Source organism: Podarcis vaucheri, assembly GCF_965113315.1.
Source record: "Podarcis vaucheri genome assembly, chromosome: 8".
Lineage (NCBI taxonomy): Eukaryota > Metazoa > Chordata > Lepidosauria > Squamata > Lacertidae > Podarcis > Podarcis vaucheri.
Window position 1 is genome coordinate 34,992,006 of NC_138766.1, and position 20,901 is coordinate 35,012,906.

A 20,901-nucleotide genomic window follows, 5' to 3' on the forward strand; every position below is an offset into this window, starting at 1 on the left:
CGCCGCGAACTTTAACCATTCTTCTCCCCCCATCCTCCCCAAAGCAGCGGGACCTTCTAACAGCAAAAGTTTTCTTTTTGTGTGTTCAATATCCCTCCCCTCCCCAGCCCGGCCTTTGCTGTGCGCGTTAGTTAGGAAGCTGCAGCCTCAGTGGCAGGCGGTTTAGTCTGGGATTAGAATGTGCTCTTGGCGTCCGGGTGTGTTTGTGTACTTCCCCTCCTTCTCATTGATAAAAATATGGAGCAAGTGGAAGGAACAGGCTGGGACTGAGACTTGTTGCTTTTGGGAGACGATGGTTTGTAGATGAGAATGGAGGCGGCGGGGTTGGGGGGGGAAAGGACTGTTTTTGGCTTTCTTCCCTAGTCCCCACACTCTTTGCGTTCCTCGACCCCCTTCCGTCTCATTTTGGGAAGCGGCTCCAGTAGCCCCTGTTCAGGGAGGACAGGTGAAAAGCTTGGCGATCCCCTATTATTATGGGCTGCCGGGTGCTCTCGTTCCCACCGCTCCCTCCCTCTCGCTGTGCAACAGGTAGGGAGATGTCAAAAGCTGGTTGCTGCCGAGCTCCTTAGCGCGAGGGCGCTTTTGTTCCCCTTGGCTGGATGGATACGTTTCCAAAAGTGAAAGGGAAACGTGTTAACCCTACATCTTGATGGCCTCCCCTATCCTGCACCTCCCTCCCCCCCTCCTTCACTTTGGGTGTGAGGATATCTTTCCCATTTTCGGGAAATCTAGACCTTGTTCTTGGGAATCGTAAGAGGAGGGGGCTGGGAAGGGGAATCGCGCCTAGCCCGAATACCGAGGGGAATTGTTCTCAATGACCGTCAAGGGGAATCCAAACAAAGAGGTGCATCTACCGGAAATAATGATTTGAGAGATTCTCCTCCTTGCCCCCTCCCGCCTCCATTAAAATTGTTTTTCTGGGAGGCTCAGTTAGAGGGAAGTTTTGAACTGGAGGCTGTGATGAGGCGCAAAGGGAAGTCTACGAGAGGCTTCTTTTTTGGGGGGGAGAGGAAAAAAAGTTGCAGGGCAGGATCTGTTCAAAAGAAGAAGAGAAGGCTGAAGTTAGACTTGAGGTGCTCTTGGATGGGGGTGGGTGGGGAGAGGGAGGGGGAGGGAAAGGGGGTGAGAGGGAGAAACCTGCTGCCGCTTGCTGGTTCTTTGTCTGCTCAGGGAACTTGAACAAAAGAGGAAACTCGGATGAACTCTCCATCTCCCCTTCTGGGTTTATCTGGTCTTTTCAACAGTTTATCCAGACTTCTCCAACTTCTTCCAAAGACTTTGCAGAATGTTCCAACTACTCCTCAGAGAGTCCTGGTTTTTAATTTTAATATATATTTTTTTGGTTGTAAGTTAAGAGAAGAAGGAAGGTGAGTTACTTCTGCTATTTCTCTCTCCCTCTTCCCTTTGTGGCTTTGTTATCAACTGAAAGTGTTAAGTGGAAACTGTGATAGAGAGGTTGGGATGTGTGCATCAGACTAGTGTGGAATCCACTTGGGTCTGGATGTTAATACGCTGGGGGTATGATGTTGATTTTGTTAATGCCTGCAATTCTGTCAGTTTGGATCTGCTTATGTAATGCAGTTTGGCGGGCACCAACGGGGGGGGGGGGCAGAGAGACTGCCTCTTGCTTGAAATATGGATTCTCAGGACAGTGACTGGGAAGAGTGTTTTTTGTGACTGGGGGTGCTGCCTGAACCATGAACGGGATGCTGAAATGATCAGATTGAAGGGAAGGTGGACATTTTGGAAGGTGTGGTCTACATTGAATCTGCCTGGGTGAGATGCAGGTGAATGCTGGTTCTTTGTTGATGTGTGAGTTTGTGGAGGCATAAATGTAAGGTAGGTACCAGCAGAAACTTCTCTGCCTCTGTAGAACTGGAAAGCTGTTCGGAGTTGGACCATTAGGATAGCACATTTCACTGTTAAATGGGCCATTATTAAGATGGAAGTTTTCAGGCTACTTTCCAGTATACTTGTGAAGATCTTGTGTTCTTTTTGTTTGTTTCAAAGCTCTGGCATTTCTCCCCTTTTGTTAAGTTTTGGTAACTTACATTATATTCCTGTTTGCTCTCTTATTATTATTATTTAAATTATTTGTCCTGAATTTTTCTGTTTCTTTCAATAACCACTTTTTTCTTAATCCCATTGTTTCCCTGCTTTTCCCAGTTGCTGTGTTCCTTTTGATTCATGATACCTACCATTCTACAACTTTTTTCTTATACACGGCATTTGTTTTGCAGTGATATCTGCAGGCATGCCTTCTTTTAATACTTTACTTTGATGCAGACTCTTACACTACAGACTTACACTGGTTTAATACTTCTTTCCTCCCCGGGGAGTCCTTGAAAGTTTAGTTCCATGATGTGGACTAGAAATCTTCAGTGCAATTTTCAGCACGCTTGTAGAACTTCATGTTCCAAGGATCTTTGATGAAACCATGCTAGTTGGATTGGTACCAAAGCATTTTAAGTTTGTAGTGTATATCCGTCCTTCATTTTCTCCTCACTTTTCTCTCACAAATGTTAGTAGATCCACAGGAGAGCCTGCAATGGGCAGATTATTTCCTGTCATGGCTGGTCTTGTTGAACCAATATACTGTAATTCTAGCACTTGGATCTAGTACTGGAATGACAAATGCTGGATCTAATGTGCAGTAACACACAGGCCTTGTCTATGTAGGAAATTCTGGAGCACATTCTGAGTATTGTAACCACCAATAGAGCCAGGCTGGTAAGATCACTAGTACAGATAAAAGTATTGGCAATCTGGTCACTGTGTGATTAGGCCTTCATATGAGTCCAGTTGTGTGATTCCTGTACAAGTGTTCCAGTTAAGGGCTGATGTTAAGGTTTGAGAGTGTAAGCTGTACTGCCAGAAATACTTACAAAGTTCATTAAGCTCAGCAGAGCTCAGAACAATAGAGTACTTCAAGAATAGAGCTACAAAGGAGAGAGGGTGGGAAGAGAAATAGAGAAACCAAGTTCCTAACTTGTACCACCTCATATCTCATATTTTCCAACTTCTCCTGTTCCTGTATTGTTCAGTTTTCTTATTAATTTAATCTTATTACTTTAATTTTTGCTCATATCTTTGTTTAATGTATTTCACTGATTCCCTGTTAACTTTCCTACTCCATTTCTTACTTGAGGCTTTAAAGCTATTTCCAGGGCCTTTTCAACAACAATAGAAGCTTCAAGCCTATAGAAATATTGTGGGGGTTGTGCAGTGGCTATTGTGATTTGTAGTTGAGAAATTGCACTTGGTGCTTATTTGGGCAACGCGCACTTGTTCTACGCCTAAAACCCAAGCAAGTTATGAAAAGGGAAGTTGGCCTTTTAATAGTGCTAAAGGTTGCCTTTGGTTTTGGGAATCAGCTGTGAAGTTCGGTTAGAAATCTTAAAAATGAAACAAAAACAAAGATCACCTAGACTTGTACAGAAAAAGATCCCTGTTGGATTAGGCCAAAGGCCCATCTAATCTAGCATTCTGTTCTCACAGTGGCTCATGGGAAGCCTGCAAGCAGGACTTGAGTGTGACAATACTTCCTCCACTTGTGCCCATCATATTATTCAGAGGTATACCACTTCTGAAAATCTAGGTGACTGCTTAAAGGTAAAGGTACCCCTGCCCATACGGGCCAGTCGTGATCGACTCTGGGGTTGCGTGCTCATCTCGCTTAAGAGGCCGGGAGCCGGTGCTGTCTGAAGACATTTCCGGGTCATGTGGCCAGCGTGACGAAGCTGCTCTGGCGAGCCAGCACCAGTGCAGCACACGGAAACGCCGTTTACCTTCCCGCTATAAAGCGGTACCTATTTATCTACTTGCACTTAGGGGTGCTTTCGAACTGCTAGGTGGGCAGGAGCTGGGACCGAAAGACGGGAGCTCACCCCGCTGCGGGGATTTGAACCGCCGACCATGTGATCGGCAAGTCCTAGGCACTGAGGTTTTACCCACAGTGCCACCCGCAGGTGACTGCTTAGATTCTAGAATAAAGACAATCAGTCCTTTTTGGTCAAATATTCCTCATGCAAGTGCATGCTTTCTGTTGGATTTTATACTCATAGTCAACATGACTGCAATAACAACAACAACAACAACAACAACAACAACAACTTGTCTTTTTGGTGCTACCAGACAGACTCTTCATTATTTTTGCAGCAAGAGACTAATGTGTCCACCCCTATCGAAAAATGGTAGGACCACAGTTTCCAGAAGATAAGTTGTAACCATATTTGGGAAGAGAACTGTGGCTAGTTTAACCATGTAGTTCAAACAGTGTTAAGTATGTTACACTACAGTCAAATGTAGCAACGCCACTTTTTCACTGGTAAGCACCCCTGGAGGCACTGTTTTGCATGGGAGAAGAGGTGAGAAGGAAGGGAATACAGTACTTAAGCCAGGCAAAAGCCAGGCCCCCCAGCTGTTTTGGGACTACGACTCCCACCATCCCTAGCTAACAGGACCAGCGGTCAGGGATGATGGGAATTGTAGTCCCAAAACAGCTGGAGGGCCAAGTTTGACCATGCCTGGCTTAAGCCTTCCCTGTTGGCCCTCTTGACCCTGAAGATCCTCTCTGCAATCTGTTCCTTTAGTTTCTGCTAGTATTGCAGACCCATGTTTACCTTGCAGACGTGGGTCTGGAAAATCACAGGGTTAGAAATTTAAATAGGGATGGGAAATTTCAGGGGGAAATTGATGGGCAGAAGGAAGTGATTTGAGCAACTCTCTTCCTTCCATCATTTCTCTGATGCAGATTGCCCTTTGGGCTTTGTTATAGTGTAATGAAGTTATAGTGGGCCTTGCGGCTGAATCTATAGGAACAGAAAACTTTCAGGTGTATGCCGATTATAAAGTCAGGAGAGCATGGGGGACACATTTCCTCAGAGTGGTGATGGCTTCTTGTCTGGTTCTGCATGCCATTTCATCATCTATCACTCCATGCTGTATCTGCATTAGGGTTGAGTTGCCAGTCACTTTAAACCAGGGGTCAGCAAACTTTCTCAGCAGGGGGCTGGTCCACTGTCCCTCAGACCTTGTGGGAGGCCGGACTATATTTTGGAAAAAATAAATAATGGATGAATTCCCATGCCCCACAAATAACCCAGAGATGCATTTTAAATCAAAGCACACATTCTACTCATGTAAAAACACGCTGATTCCCGAACCGTCCGTGGGCCGGATTTAGAAGGCGATTGGGCGGGATCCGGCCCCCAGGGCTTAGTTTGCCTACCCATGCTTTAAACAATCTTCCCTTTAACAGGCATTTAAGAGTAATATTTGTAACTCTTTAGATTTGTGGGCCCACTTGTAATTGCCTAGGATGGTATCCATTTGATACTCTTTTAGTGATTGTGTCAGTCTTCTTGTAATACTTTGTGACTTATGCAAACAACAATATTTGTGTTTTACTGTGCACCAAGCTCAAATCGTTATTTGAATAGAAGGGTTGGGAAACGTCTTTGCTGTAGTTGCTAGAAATTAATGGCTAATGATAAGTTGCCAGAGGTAAGATTTAAAAGTTCAATGCATGTGGAAAAACCCTATTGAGGAAACGTTGCTTCTGTAATACTCCTAAAATGGGTGGTGCTTAATAGTAAAAGTACAGTGGTTGAGATGAAATGGGTTAGGCTGCAACCCTCTATGTCTTTACCTAGGAGGAACTCCTATTAAGTCCAGTGGAGCTTATTTCTTAAATAGGCAAACATAGTTTTGCACTGCAACAAAAGCTTCTAGAACAGTGGCTCCCAATTAGCTAAGTACTGCAGACCCTGTGTTTTTCAAAAGCCAAGTTATGGACACCTTACTTCTGAAAATTTTCATATCTCTATAGCATTGGTAGCTTTTGTTATGTGAATGGTCCCACAGATTCCCTGGATAGTTTATGTGAACCCCTTGAGGTCTGTGGACCCCCAATTGGAAACAACTATTCTAAAGCAGGGGTGGCTCACCTGCTGTTTGGGGCTCTGGTTTACCTTCCCCACCAAGCATTTTTCTGCCCCCCACCTACCAGGTTTTGCAGCAGCAAAAAGGAAAACTACACAGTAGATTCTGCACTGGGGTGGGCAGAGCACAGTGCCCTGATGGGGATGCAAATCGCCCTTGTGTGTGCAAATGGTCACACTCATCATTGGCATGTGGTCCCCTAGAGCACCCCTGTTCCAAAGGAATATCAGGTTTGTTCTGATATTTTCATCTTTGAACACAAATGAGGCTTACAGGAGTCTTCCAGCTGAATTCTAAGCATGTTTAGGTAAAAACAGACCCTACTTAAAAATCAGTTGGACTTAATTCCAAGTATGTGTGCTTACAATCACAGCTTTAGAATTATTTTATAGTGAAACTGTTGAAATGTGCCAATACCAAAGCTTACAACCTTTCTTTTCTATTGAATAGGTAAACTGTGTGAATATCTCTGAAGCAGGATACCTGCCAGCAAGCTACGTCTAAATGGGTATCAACCAGAACCAGACAGATGCCATGTTTTATTAACCTCCTCATTGTGGAATACAATGTAAACCAAAGAAGACACTAATATTTGGATTTATAAGTTGTAACAATTTCTCCAAATGGAAGCCGGTGAAAATTGTAGGTGAATGGCTTGGTCACCTCTGTGATTCAGAATAAGGTATGTGTAAAATAAACAGTGTTGCTCAGAATAAGTCTTACTCAACTACTGATTTGATGCCAAACTTAGGCTTGCTCCTTTAGCTATGTCATGCATGTCAGTTATGTGCTCCAAAATACGTTCATTTGTTAAATACAGCTTCTGAAATGTTGAGGCATGTATCAGGGGTGGTCCTCCAGATGTTGTTGGAGTCAGTCTGTCCCAGTCGGCATGGTTAATGGTCAGGGATGTTTAGAGCTGGAGCCAGTGTGGTGTCAGACTAGAACCTGGGAGAACACGGTTCAAATCCCCTACTCAGCTTTGTAGCTCACTGGGTAACCTTGGACCATTCACCGCCTTTCAGGCCAACCTACTTTGCGGAGATGTTGTGAGGGTGAAATGTGAAGTGGTACAACCATCTATGCTGCCTTTAGCTCCTTGGAGGAAAGATGGGATAAATAAATAAATAAACAAACAATAAACATCTGGAGGGCCACAGGATCTCTCTCTGTGTGTGTTTGTGTCTGTCTGTCTGTCTGTCGATCGATCTGGATCTGGCTGGCCTGAGCCTTGTTGGTCCACAGTGACAAGAAGAGATTCTTAACTGGTTAGTTCAGAGGGATCAGTGGCCTAGGTCAAGAAACATATTGTGACCATAGACTTGACCTTCCCAGTCTGAGCAACTTGACACAGACTCATTTATTTCCATTGCCTTATAACACATCACTCGTCTGCTGCCTCTTTGTCTTTTCCTGCCTGCCCTGGAACCCAACCTTCAATGTGACTTGGGCCATATCGCCTTTTTGGACTCTTGGTTACTGTTTTCAATATTACCTCCTTTGACCCTGCTTGGCCTTACTAAAGTGATACCTGGATTGGGTGTTGCTGTTCTTAAAAGGTGGTTAGGATCTCTGGACTTTGAATATGCCTTCTTTGGGTATCTTTCCCTCCACCATCTAAAATTTGCTGCAGACTTTTCTTTTACATTTGTTTTGTTGGATGCTTTTGTGGAAGCCAACCATTTGTACATATTGTGAGTGTCCATTTAAACAGTGAATTAGGCTATGGCTTTAAGTGGTCAAGGTGGATACTATGGGAAAAAAGATAAGTATTTGGGTGAAATATTAGTGTTGGGAATAAAAGGATTTTTTTGGGATTTGTTTAAGATAGGGTGAATGTTAAATGCATGCCTCTAAAAGGTATCTCAGATAGTTATGATGTTTGCATTGGCTTTGGTCTTGTCAGTTTTGTATGCTCTGTTTGTATTTAGGGCACAGTTAGTGCCATGAAAATAGTTGCTTTTGATATGCATATTTTCTCCCAAAAGATTTGTTGAGGTCTGTAAAAGATGTAGGGCAGTTAAGTATGCACTCCTTAAGAAAAAGTGTTGAGGATGGCTGGTTTTTTTTTTTAATATTAGGGAGAGAAGAATAATCTCTTGTTTTCCAAGTTGTAAAGAGAACTTCAATTTCCCTCCTCCCAAATCTGCATTATATTGAGGGTTTATTATTAATACTGTAATAATAATTTATACCCCACCCATCTGGCTGGGTTTCCCCAGCCATTCTGGGTGGCTCCCAATCGACTATTAAAAACACAATACAGGATTAAACATTAAAAACTTTCATTGCCAGGGCTGCCTTCAGATGTCTTTTAAAAGTAGGATCGTTGCTTATTTCCTTGACATCTGATGGGAGGGTGTTCCACAGGGCAGGTGCCACTACTGAGAAGGCCCTCTGCCTGGTTCCCTGTAGTCTCACTTCTTGCAGTGAGGGAACCACCAGAAGGCCTTCAGTGCTGGACCTCAGTGTCCAGGCTGAACGATGGGAGTGGAGACGCTCCTTCGGGTATACAGGACTGAGGCCATTTAGGGCTTTAAAGGTCAGCACAAACACTTTGAAATGTGCTCAGAAACTTACTGGGAGCCAACGCAGGTCTCTCAGGCTGGTGTTACATGGTCCAGGCAGCTGCTACCAGTCACCAGTCTAGCTGCCGCATTCTGGATTAATTGCAGTTTCCGAGTCACCTTCAAAGGTAGCCCCATGTAGAGCACATTGCAGTAGTCCAAGCGGGAGATAAATAGAGCATGCACCACTCTGGCGAGACAGTCTGCAGGCAGGTAGGGTCTCATCCTGCCTACCAGATGTAGCTGGTAGACAGCTGCCCTGGACACAGAATTGACCTGCGCCTGCACTGAGGTGGTAATTTCTTCCTTGTTGCTTCATGGTGCTTGTAATGTTAAAATTGAGGAACCAGGCAGCTCCTTCCCATGCAAATGTTACTTCCCTTTTCAGCTCAAGTTGTACTTAAGCAGAAGATTGAGGTGTGTATTGAAGCTGCAAATGGAAGCTTGTGTTCCCTTCATCCCAAGCATATCCCAAGCATATAGGCTAGGATTCTTATATTTTGGTAGTTGCTTGGCATTGTGATGCTGATGATACTGATAACTACTGCATAGCTGCATAGGAGTGGAAGGGGGATGGGGGCAACCAAGGAGGGGGAGGCACTTTGACCAGGAAGGCAACACTGCATAAAGAAAAAGTTGTATGAGCAACCAATAAAGACAAAATGGTTGGTCCCTAGAAAGTCTAACAATATTTGAGTCTAGATTAACAATGCAGATAGTAAATCAAAAGAAAAAATAAATAAATCTGACTTTATATTGTCCGTAGCTGTAAATTTTGTGACTTAATTTCTTCCTTAAGAACAGCCATTCACATAAAATTTACCTTCGAGTTACTTCAGTTTTAAACATCACCATAATCTTCATTTTGCTTTTGAGAATATGGGCTAACTACTTTAAGCTACTATTGCTTAAAGCATAGCTTTACAAACTGTGTGTTGAGACACTTAGTTGAATATGGGCAAACTATGGTACTACTACTACTTCTTCCTGTAAAAAAAGCTCCTACTCCTATTGTAACAACTAACAATCTTATATTGTACACACTTACATGGGAGTAAGTTCCATTGAACTCCCTATGACTTACTTCTGAGTAGACATACATAGGATTACACTGCTCCAAAGAAAAAAGTTTGAAACATATAGGCTGTATCAATCTGATTCAGACAGTTATTATTATGAAGGAGATTACAAATTAAGTGGTGATAGGAAACATTGTGTTTTAAGTTTGTTTGTATTATTTTAGGTAGTGGATTTCTGTATCCTTCTGTAGCCTTCTACAAAACAATGTTCTCCTCTTAAAAAAAGAAAAGCCACTCCATAAAGCACTCCATAATGATTCACTGTAATTAGTATGAATTATGTAAAATGGCTGTGGAACTAATATGATTTCAACCACTGAGAATTTCACTGCAAGATTGTTGGGTTTTGGAATTGGTATGGAAGCTGGAGAAACTCCAAATTCTTCACCACAGTGGTGCTATTTTTTCAGATTAGAGACTTGCTTCATTGCTTTTTCGCCAGTGGCGAATCTTGTAAGAGCATGCCTGTCTGGGTATAAGCTCTGCTCCCCAAATAGGGAGGGTTCCTTGTCGATAGAAACCTTTAGAACCAGCACTGAATGAAACAATGTTTTTGAGAACATTTTTAATGGCAACTGCTTTTAGAATGTTTTTAACTGTAAACTGCTTTTATATGGGTTTTTTTTAATAGCAATTGTTTTTAGAATGTTTTAACTGTTTAGCTATTTTTTATTTGGAAACGTTGGTGTGTTTGCCACCCTGGGCTCCTTTGGGAAGAAAGGCTGGATATAAACTAAAACAAGTAATAATTAAAAGAATTTGTTCTGAGCAAAGCAATTGGGTGATGATGCAGTGATTGTGTAAGGTCTCTCATAGAACTTACATGTTGGTAACATTAATTTTTCCAGTAAAATTAGTGACAAGTCAAAGTGCTTGGTTTCAACTGGATTGGGGCCTGCGTGTTTGGATTGGGGTCTGTGACTTAAGTGAGTACACAGCTTGGGGGTACTTCTGGGATCCTTTGCTGTCACTTGAGGCTCAGGTGACTTGGAGTGCTTTCCATCAGCTTCAGCTGTTGGCCCAGCTGTGCCCCTATCTGGACAGGGATAGCTTAATTTTTGTTGCCTGTGCTGGCCAGGTTGCTCAAAGGGGCAAGACAGTTTTGAGCATATAAAGCAGCCATGGCCCGACCACACTGGCTGCCAGTTAGTTTCTGGGCCCAAGTTCTGATCTTTAAAGCCTTAAGTGGCTCAGGACCTCAAAGATCACCTCTCCCCATATGAATTGACCCAGACACTGTTATTGTCATCTGAGGCTCTTGTTTGTGTGCCTCTTTCATGACAGGTCTGGAAGGTGGCAACACAAGAAAGGCCTTTTCTGTGGTGGCTTCCTACTTGAGGAATGCTCTCCCCAGGGATTCAGCGCCAGGCAAAAACCTTCTTCTCTTCCAGGCTTTTGACTAATTAAACCATCTATACAGTGGTGTAGCGTGGGTTCTCGGCACCCGGGGCAAGGCAAGTAATTTGCGCCCCCTAACCCGGGGCAAGGCAAGTAATTTGCACCCCCTAACCCGTGGATTTTAGCACTCGAGTCTCTTCCGCCCCCCCAGATGTTGCGCCAGGTGCAGCAGGCCCCCCTGCGCCCCCCACGCTACGCCACTGCTCCCACCACAAGTCTTCAGGACAGCCGTCCGAAGGCTGGCGCGGGGAGAAGGTCTCTCCGCCCCACCGCCAGGCTTCGGAGCAGCCATCCAAAGGCTGGCGCGGGGAGGAGGTCTCTCCGCCCCACCGCCAGCCTTCGGAGGAGGTCCGAGGACAGTGGGGTTCCTGCTTCCTCGAGGAGGGCCGGCCAAACGCGCCCCCCCAAATGTTGCGCCCGGTGCGGCCGGCACCCCTGGCACCCCCCACGTTACGCCACTGCATCTATAGCCTTTTAAACTAGGGGGTATTGTTTTTGTTTGTTACAATGGTATGTATTTTTGTGTTTTTATATTCTAAACCTCCCTATGATCCTAAGATGAAGGACGGTATAGAATTTTAATCAACAACAACAACAACATTACTGGGTGCGATGCATTCCAGTGATACTATAATATTTTCCTGTTCTTCTGTTTCTCTCTGTCTCTAATCTCTTACTTGCCTGTTATCAGGTTTGTTTGTTTCTAAAAGCCAGAGTTCCTAAATCATAAAGGCTGAATGTTTCAGTCTGACATTCCTGTTCAGTACTTAATTTCTTTCTCAAAGTAGGCTATAGGATATCATATAGATATATATAAAATTCCCATCTGGCTTTCTAGTAAAAGGACTTTTGACATGGCTTATGTGTGTCAAGGACAGCTGAAATTAAATAGGAGAGCAATTCACTGTCTCTTCCTCACTGCTGTTGTTTGACTGCATATTTACATTTGTGCAAAGGGTTAACACTAAAATGGGGAGGGATTTGCATTATGAAGGCTGTGAAAGAGTCTGATTCTTATAGGTTCATGGTAATAACATGCCTCTAGCATTCTTACTGTGGTCTACGATGTTGGAGCTTGCTTCCTGGTGAAGTACAGTACCTTCCACCTCAACAGGATTAACAGGGTCAGGCTGTGAATGAACTGGGAGGCCAAGAAATGGATCTTCACCTCTGGTGGGGTTTATTTTTCTCATTTTCACATCCATGTTTTCTTTGACACATCTCTTTAGGGGTTATAGTGTCCACCTCTTTATTGAGTGGTTGGACATTTTCCTGAAAGATCTGCAGCAAGGTTTGTTTGACCTTGGGAATTGTGAGGGGTTAGGAGGGTGGTTCTCCCAGCTGGCATTTACGGCAGGCTGGGAACTAATTTGGAGGCAGGGTAGGGTAAGTAACCCAAGGCACCTTTGGGTGAAGTGCTTCTGACCAACCACTTTCCATTGCTGCCTGACTCAAGTGGATTATTAGTCCAGTATTCTTGGGATCTAGTGGAGCCACCCTGCTGAATGCTGGGCAGCAGGGGCAGGTTGGGGAAGCAAGCCTTCCCCTGAGCTCAACCTCATGGTGAGTTGGCAGTGAAAACCTCACTTCAGTGGATTGGGTTTGAGTGGGGGTAGTGTTTCCCAGTAATTGAGATAAAGGATGCTCCTCCCCCATGCAAATTCCTTTCTCCCTGTTACCTGCTCTCTTGCTGCAGGTCTTTTCCACTAGCTAATAAAGTTGTGATATTTGCGTGTCTTGTGAATCTTTTTTCCGGGGACATGGATACTATTGCATTATGAGGGCCGTAATTGGGACTGATACTTATACACCCTGATGTCTTACATTTCTGTCATGGAGGCCTAACCATGATCTGGACCTGTTTTAGATTCACCATAAAATTTTGACAATTTGGAATCTGATCCATAATGTACCTTCTTATCTTTGAATTCACCTGAAAAACTGGGTTATGCTGCAGCCCACAGCATCCCTGGAAATAAGTGTTTTATGTTCTTATTTGTTTCATATTGTTAAATTACTGTTAGTGATCAAATAAATAAACATCTTGGTCCTCTTTTCCCACTATAAGTTGTTCCATGGCTGATGGTGGTGGTGGAGATTTAGATGTTCTGGAAGTATATTGGAATATTTCTGTAACTGTTTGTTGGAATGACATTAAAGATGTGGATTATGACAGAACTCATGATTCTATGATTCATTGTAGATTTACTTCATATTACAATTTGGACTCAGAAATAGATAGTAACACGGGTGCCACTGTGGTCTAAACCACAGAGCCTAGGGCTTGTTGCTCAGAAGGTCGGCAGCTTGAATCCCTGTGACGGGGTGAGCTCCTGTTGCTCAGTCCCTGCTCCTGCCAACCTAGCAGTTCAAAAGCACCTCAAAGTGCAAGTAGATAAATAGGTACCACTCCGGCGGAAAGGTAAATGGTGTTTCCATGTGCTGCTCTGGTTCGCCAGAAGTGGCTTAGTCATGCTGGCCACATGACCTCGGAAGCTGAACGCCGGCTCCCCCGGCCAGTAAAGCGAGATGAGCGCTGCAACCCCAGAGTCGTTTGCAACTGGACCTAATGGTTAGGGGTCCCTTTACCTTTAGTGTACAAAGTTCAGATGGCATTTCGAAGCTTGTAACTGACTTCTGATTCTAATAGGCATGAAGGGACATCTGCATGGAAGATTGCTGAATGACATGGGCTGCTTTACTCTTTTTTCCTCCCTGCATTTTTTTCAGTTATTCTGTCTCCCCCACTACTCATTTCTCCACTAGTTAACACTGGAAACGAACCCAGACCTTTGTGTGTGTGTGTTTGCATTTATCGGAGTGGGAAATATGTCCATGCCCTCTCTTTGTGTGGCTGCGCTGATAGGTTTTCAACCAATCTGTAGTCTTTGTAATGTTACTGTCTGTGTATCTGGTAGCTGCCAGTTTATATGTACTTTAGGCTTAGCAAAGATGTCAGTTTCGATTTAATGACAGACACTTGTTAGCTTTATATACTGCAGTTTTTCATGAACTGAAAATCTTGCTTAGTTTGAGACGCTTAGTTTGCGTCTAGAGCGCAAGAAGAACTTTTACTTGACTGTCATGTACTGAGTTCTCATGGTCTTTTTTGGGGGGCGGGGCGGGAATTGTTTTTTCAGGTTGGGAATATGTTCTGTTCAATAACCTTCACTCCGCCTACCACCTCTCTACCCTCCATTAGTTGGGTAAATATCCTAACATTAATAAAAAGGGTGTTCTGTTTTCTTCTTATATGCTTTGGTTAAGTGGGTGAAAGGACTAAAATATCAATAACCATTTGATATGAAGATCCTTCCTAGTCTTTTCCTAAACATTTTCATTAATATGTGAGAAAGGGATGTAGTGGCAGATTGACTTATTTCCATACAGTTCCACGCTCAATTTTGGCATCTCCAAGTAGGCTGGAAAAGACCCATGTCTGAAACTCCCTGAAACCCCAGGGTGGTTTGTCTGGCTAATTCATTATACAGTAGTACCTCGGGTTACATACGCTTCAGGTTACATATGCTTCAGGTTGCACACTCCGCTAACCCAAAAATAGTGCTTCAGGTTAAGAACTTTGCTTCAGGATGAGAACAGAAATCGTTCTCCGGCGGCGCGGCAGCAGCAGGAGGCCCCATTAGCTAAAGTGGTGCTTCAGGTTAAGAACAGTCTCAGGTTAAGTATGGACCTCCGGAATGAATTAAGTACTTAACCCGAGGTACCACTGTACATCTTTAGGTGACCATTGAAAGTGTTCCTCTTCAACAAGGCCTTGGGTTGATTAGCAATCCTTTAAAATGTGTTTATGGGAGGGAGGGTTTTTGTTTTGTTTTTACTATGTACTTTGAGGTTTTATTCTGTGAACTTCCCTGAGATGAAATTTAATGTATAATATAATATAATATAATGATGATGATGATGATAATAATAATAATGAAATTTCCTTGAGAGCTGCTGCCAGTCAGTGTAGACACTACTGAGCTAAATGGACTAATTGTGGGGCTTCATCATCGTCATCATCATCATCATCATCATCATCATTAATTTGTATTCCATTTTCCCAAAGTAAAACCAAGCTGAGGGCGATTTACAACATCAGAAGATACACATAATTACAAAAATAAAACAAAATTTGAGCAGTCGTAAACAACAGAGCATCTCGGTAATTATATAATTAAAATCAAACAGTCCCCGCACATTTCACACTAAGGTCTTAACAATAAAGGTACGAATGCATAATACCAAGAACAGCAATAATTAAACCTCTGTAGAATTAAAATGTGAGCCCATCAAAAAACTCCTAAAGAACACCCAACTCTGACAGTCTCTAGGCCTACCGAAGAGCAGGTCTTGCAGGCAAGATGGTCTCTGACCCTTTAAGCCAGAGCTTTCCAAACTGTTCATGTTGTTGACATACTTTTTAGACATGCATCATTTCATGACACAGTAATTAAGTTTTAGTAGCAAACTGGAGGTTAAAGTAATACCTTTCCAGCCCCAGGAGGAGTGCAGGGAGCACTCGCATGACACGCCTACATGTGTTGCAACACACAGCTTGGAAAGCCCTGCTTTAAGCAATAGTGGCTGCTAATGTTGCTGGAGTTAGTCAGGGCTCCACCCTCCTGGACTAGGTGGGAAGAGGCCAATACAGCAGGAAGCAGCTCTCCTAGGACTTGCAGCAGAGATGGTCCTTATTACAAAGTGTGTATATAGGTAAAGGTAAAAGGTAAAGGACCCCAGGACGGCTAAGTCCAGTCCAAGGCGACTATCGGGTTGCAGTGCTCATCTCGCTTTCAGGCCAAGAGAGCCGGCTTTTGTCCACAGACAGCTTTCCGGGTCATGTGGCCACCAGGACTAAACCGCTTCTGGCGCAACAGAACACTGTGATGGAAACAAGAGCGCATGGAAATGCCATTTCCCTCCCTGCCACAGTGGTACCTATTTATCTACTTGTACTGGCATGCTTTCAAACTGCTAGGTTGGCAGGAGCTGGGACAGAGCAACGGGAGCTCACCCTGTTGCAGGGATTTAAAACACTGACCTTCTGATTGGCAAGCCCAAGAGGCTCTGTGGTTTAGACCATAGTGCTACCCACATTCCTTATGTATCTAGGATATCTATCTATCATCTATCTATCATCATCTATCTATCATCTATCTATCTATTATCATTTATCTATCATCTGTCATGTATCTATGTATATGTGTGTGTGTGTGTGTGTGTGTATCTAGCACATCTGCTTGAGTCCAGATCTTCTTGTAATGCAGAATATTGTGTCTTCATTTTTAACTCAAAACTAAACAATTCTACAGCTAGAATATATCCAAATTGTGTTTCACCCAAATTGTGTGGTGGATTTTCAAGCTTTCCCCAAATGGCTTGTCCATTTCAAAATTGTCTTTGTCTCTCCAAATGGGGATGTTGCAATGAGGTGAGGCACAATCCGCACGCAAGGATGGAAACAAGGATAGTACTGTAGTCCCTTCTCGCAAATGGTCACAGCTTCTTTCCTGTTCTTGCCCTAATTAATGATAGCAGAGCTGGACACTATTATCTCTGTGGTCACTTGGATTTACTCCTGTTACAGGAAATGTGAGCTTCTGAATAATTGCATTGATTTTCCAGCATAATGCCATACTGTCCTCTCTATAGCATAAAACATTTCTGGTAATTCTCAGTCACACTTCAGATTCCATTAGGTTTTGAGTACATGCTTATGTGTAGCACTGTGTTTAGAAAGCACCCATAGTTATTAGCAGTTGGTACTAAAACCAATGGATTAGCAATTATACACATTGTGTTGTCTAAGCTTTACAATGGCAGTGCAGCCACACTTGGTTTTTGTCGTACTAAAATGGAAGTGGTCCACTGTGTACCCAAACAATATTTTGCGGTCAGGTGTAACAAAAAATGGCTTAAAAGTTCCCAGTCTTGCTTCTCTCATCATAAATGTTGAAATTCTTATTGTGATTTGAGCGTTGTTTTGTTCATGTTAAGATTCTGAAATCCAAATTGGTTTTCTGGCTAAAGTAATAGTCAAGTGTGGCCAAAATGTAACAGCTGGGCCAAATGAGAGGTGGGAGGGTTTTCAGAGAAACTGCTTTCCTTTATCCATAATAAAAGAAAATTCTCCCTGTGGATGATAATGGTGACCAATAAAGATCATAATCATTTGCTAGCTGATATTTTTTATTGTATAGCTCCATCTCTGCAATAAAAACATACCAATAATGGTTATAATTGGTTTCATTATTAGATGTGGCATGGTAGTAATGTAGTCTTTTGATATTCTTTTATTACAGTGAGGTTTCTTAACTCATTTATATGTAATAAGGTAAGGATGAATGGACTGTGGGTTTTTCTGGGTTTGTATGAGGAAGAACTCCTGGTTCCTCTATCCTGGCTCTTCCTTTCTCCCATTCTCCCCCTCCCTCGCTATGACATCACTTTGAAAGCAAAACACTGTGCAAGCATTTAAAATGGCTTCTTGTTCAGAAATGCACCAGTAAGGGACCTGATTAAGAGCAAGAATACTAAGTAAAAAATAGAAGCAGGATATCTTCATCTAGGAACCTGCTTACAGCAATCACTGTGGGATTTTTTGTTGTTGTTAACAGACAGGATTAAAATGTTTAAACCACATGCCCAGTAAAAAAGCAATTTGCACCATTTTATTAACCCCCAGCTCTATAAAGGATATGCATTTTGTTTGACTGAGTGTTAAGAAATGCATTAGGAGCTGAAACAAGTTATTGCACAAGCTGCATATGATCCGACAACCTTTTGACTTGGTGCCTGGAAAACCTGTGTTCAAGAAATATTGATTGTTCAAGAAACACAAATTTTGCATGATATGCACTGGCTGCCAGTTTTCTTTGCAGGCTCAGTGCAAGGTGCTGGTGTTAACTTCTAAAGGTCTGAATAGCTTGGGCATGGTTGCCCTTGAGGGTCAACAAGATCAGTGCTTTGGAGGCTCCGTGGATGCAAGGAATGGGAGTGACACCCAATGTAGTTTGTCCTGGCCTGTGCAGTCTCCTTGGGATGGCCCTGAGCATAGGACCTGGGTATCTTAAGGACTGTGTTAATCACATGAAGACTTGAGTCAGATCCCTTGACAAGGTGAGGCATGGTTGATGGCAAGCAGGGCAAGAGCATTCACTGTGGATGGTTGCCTGGCCAAGCAAGTTGCTTCAGGCCCCATCATTATATTGTTTTAGGTGGCTAGTAAACACATGGCTGGTGGAAAATTCCTTGGAGTTACCATTTTTATCTTTGGAATTTATTATTGGTGTGTGTGTTTTAGGATTGATTGAATATAAGCAAGGGACCTTTTTAAAATGTTTTGGTATTTTGACTTCTTAGCTGCCATGACTTACCTAGAAAGTAGATAGAATATAGGTTTGTTAAAAGAAAATAATAAAATACATAAATTGGACCTACAAGAAAAATCTAGTGTGTTTTATAGACGAAAGGGGCCAATAAAAGGTATTGCTCCTCCAGAATTGTGTGAGATATCATGCTTTCTATCAGTGATAATGAAATAGTGCAATTATTTTTGAAGAACACTTTGTGTGAGATAGGGATAGGAGACTTAACAATCGAGTATCCTTTCCATAGTGTTAGAGATTTCTCTTTGGTAACAGAAACACTCTGAAATAAGGTGCGTTTTCTACAACCTAGAACAGGGGTCAGCAAACCTTTTCAGCAGGGGGCTGGTCCACTGTCCCTCAGACATTGTGGGGGGCCGGACTATATTTTGAGAAAAATTAAAATGAATCTCTATGCCCCACAAATAACCCAGAGATGCATTTTAAATAAAAGGACACATTCTATTCATGTAAAAACACGCTGATTCCCAGACTGTCCACAGGCCGGATTGAGAAGGCGATTGGGCCAGATCCGGCCCCCAGGCCTTAGTTTGCCTACCCATGACCTAGAAACTTGAACCCCAAGAATTGGCTGTTTGGTTCCCATTATTTCCATCTTTATTAAAATCTTTTTTAAGCTGCCCTTTGTCAATTAGGTATTGGAGTGGTATCCAATGTCTGCTCTTGCTCCCAGTCACTTCATTGCTTCCTAGGGTTTCAGGGCTCTTCCATCACCGCCCCCCCACTAGCCCCTGCTTCCAGTAACATTGTTTTTGCTTCAATTCCTGGACTTCTCTCTCTCTCTTAAAAAAGCCTATTCCTCCATTTTATTTCACTGCCTTGCCCTTTACAGTTTTCCTACTTTGCTACTGTTAATTAAAGGCCCCAACATTTCAAGAGCTAAGAATGATGTGCAGCATGGTGTGCCATTGAAATGTTAAAGTTCTTTAAAATAGTAGAGATTAAGTCCGACTAAAGAGGAGGAGTAGGCCTCTGCTTGACTATCTTTGCCGCCCTTAAACTGCTGATACAATTACATAAACAAATGACCGTGTACCTTTTTTCAAGTGCTTTTAAATCTAGACAAATCAGAAGTCTATTCCATAAAACATATTGTAAATATACTTCTTGTCTGAAAACCAGTCAGTGAAGTACAAGTGGATTTATTTTTTTGAAAAGCCCGTTAAGTTTTGTGAATTCTTTCTCTCCTCACTAATTGAGGAAACTTTCCTTTATTACCCTGAGTTGTGTACATGTGTTTTCAGATTTTTAAAAAGACCTTTTCCCACTTATCTTTACATTGTAACAAAAATAATATTTATTTAAGGAACATGAAAGTGCTGTAAATTCCACTCATACATTTTTAAATTACTAAACCTTTTGAAGATCATATAAGATATATTTACTTCCCACAAGGATTAATCCATGCTAGGGATGTGTGGCTAAAATTTCAAGTAGGATATGATCTTTTAACCCAAAACAGGTGGAAAAAATCAAGTGAAAATTGTGGTGAATGTATTGAGATGTTTTCCCAAGGGTTTGGGGAAAACAAATCCTGCATTTATTTCTTTGCACACAATAGAATTCTAAAATTGCTTTAATTGTGAAGTTCTTTTAAAATGTATTGAATAGGAAAGATGCAAGAGATTAAACCAGTGGCTTCCCAAGAGGGACTGAGGTCCATCCAACAGGTCACTAGGGCTTTATTTATGGATCACTAGCCTGCTAGTAGTGTGCCCTGGATGCCTTGTAGCACAAAGATATAAAGGGAAGGAGAGTTCACTTCTAGGTTAAGTGGGTCTCGAACAAAGATGAAATTCCACTGGTTGGTCTTCTTAGGAAGCGCTTTGGGAACCAGCAGTTTATACAAAGAATGGTAACACTGCACAAGGACCTATTTTGCTAACTTATTAAGCAAGTGGAATTGGTGGTGATGGGGAGAGCTAAGCAAAAACTACAAGTGTTTGAACCCGCCCTGGAAGAATCTCTCTTTTCAATTACACACAAAGCTTTATTTTCCCCTGTATTGTTCTGTCACCACTCTTTCACAAATGTTTTGGAGTTCAAGAGGTCTGCTTTTGCATGGGCATAGTCTGTAGGAAAAGCACATGAAAAAGAAGAAATTAAAAACAGTGACTTCCAAAATGCTGTTATTTTAGAAAAAGCATGTGTGTGTGTTTAGTGTGAGTGGGGAATATACCGTATGTTAAATGTTAAAAATGTCCACTGTCTGATTAAAACAAGGCCTCTCTCTATCTATTCCTTCCTTCCCCCTTTACTCACTAAATTTCTTACATATTTTGCCTCCAAACTCCATCTAGAGGCAACCCAACTCTTCCCTTTCTAGTAAGAACTACTCAGTTTCTTTTGAGTGGAACAAGAAGAGTATTTTGGTGTGTTTTGACTGGAAGCTATTAGTTAATTTAGTTCTGTTTTTGGATGACTTGTTGAGGCGTCCAAGAATTAATTGTCGTCCTAACAGCAGGGTTGAGCTCATTCTTTGATTGATAGGCATGATTGATTAACTGCAGATTAAAACAGTGG

The 20,901-nt window shown here is 42.5% G+C and overlaps 1 protein-coding gene across 16 annotated transcripts in view; it reads left to right on the forward strand.

Annotated features, from left to right (window-relative positions):
• Positions 1–20,901, forward strand: part of LOC309539168 (uncharacterized protein) — a 389,363-nt gene that overhangs the window by 49,305 nt on the left and 319,157 nt on the right. For 12 of the 16 annotated variants that reach the window (XR_014222711.1, XR_014222712.1, XR_014222713.1 and 9 more), the window contains exons 1-2: positions 1,142–1,367; positions 6,394–6,625. The gene's annotated coding sequence lies outside the window, so the exon portion shown is untranslated. Of the gene's footprint in view, positions 1–455; positions 529–1,141; positions 1,368–1,622; positions 1,840–6,393; positions 6,626–20,901 lie in introns of those variants that run through there. The other 4 variants (XR_014222708.1, XR_014222709.1, XR_014222710.1 and 1 more) reach the window with 3 other exon arrangements.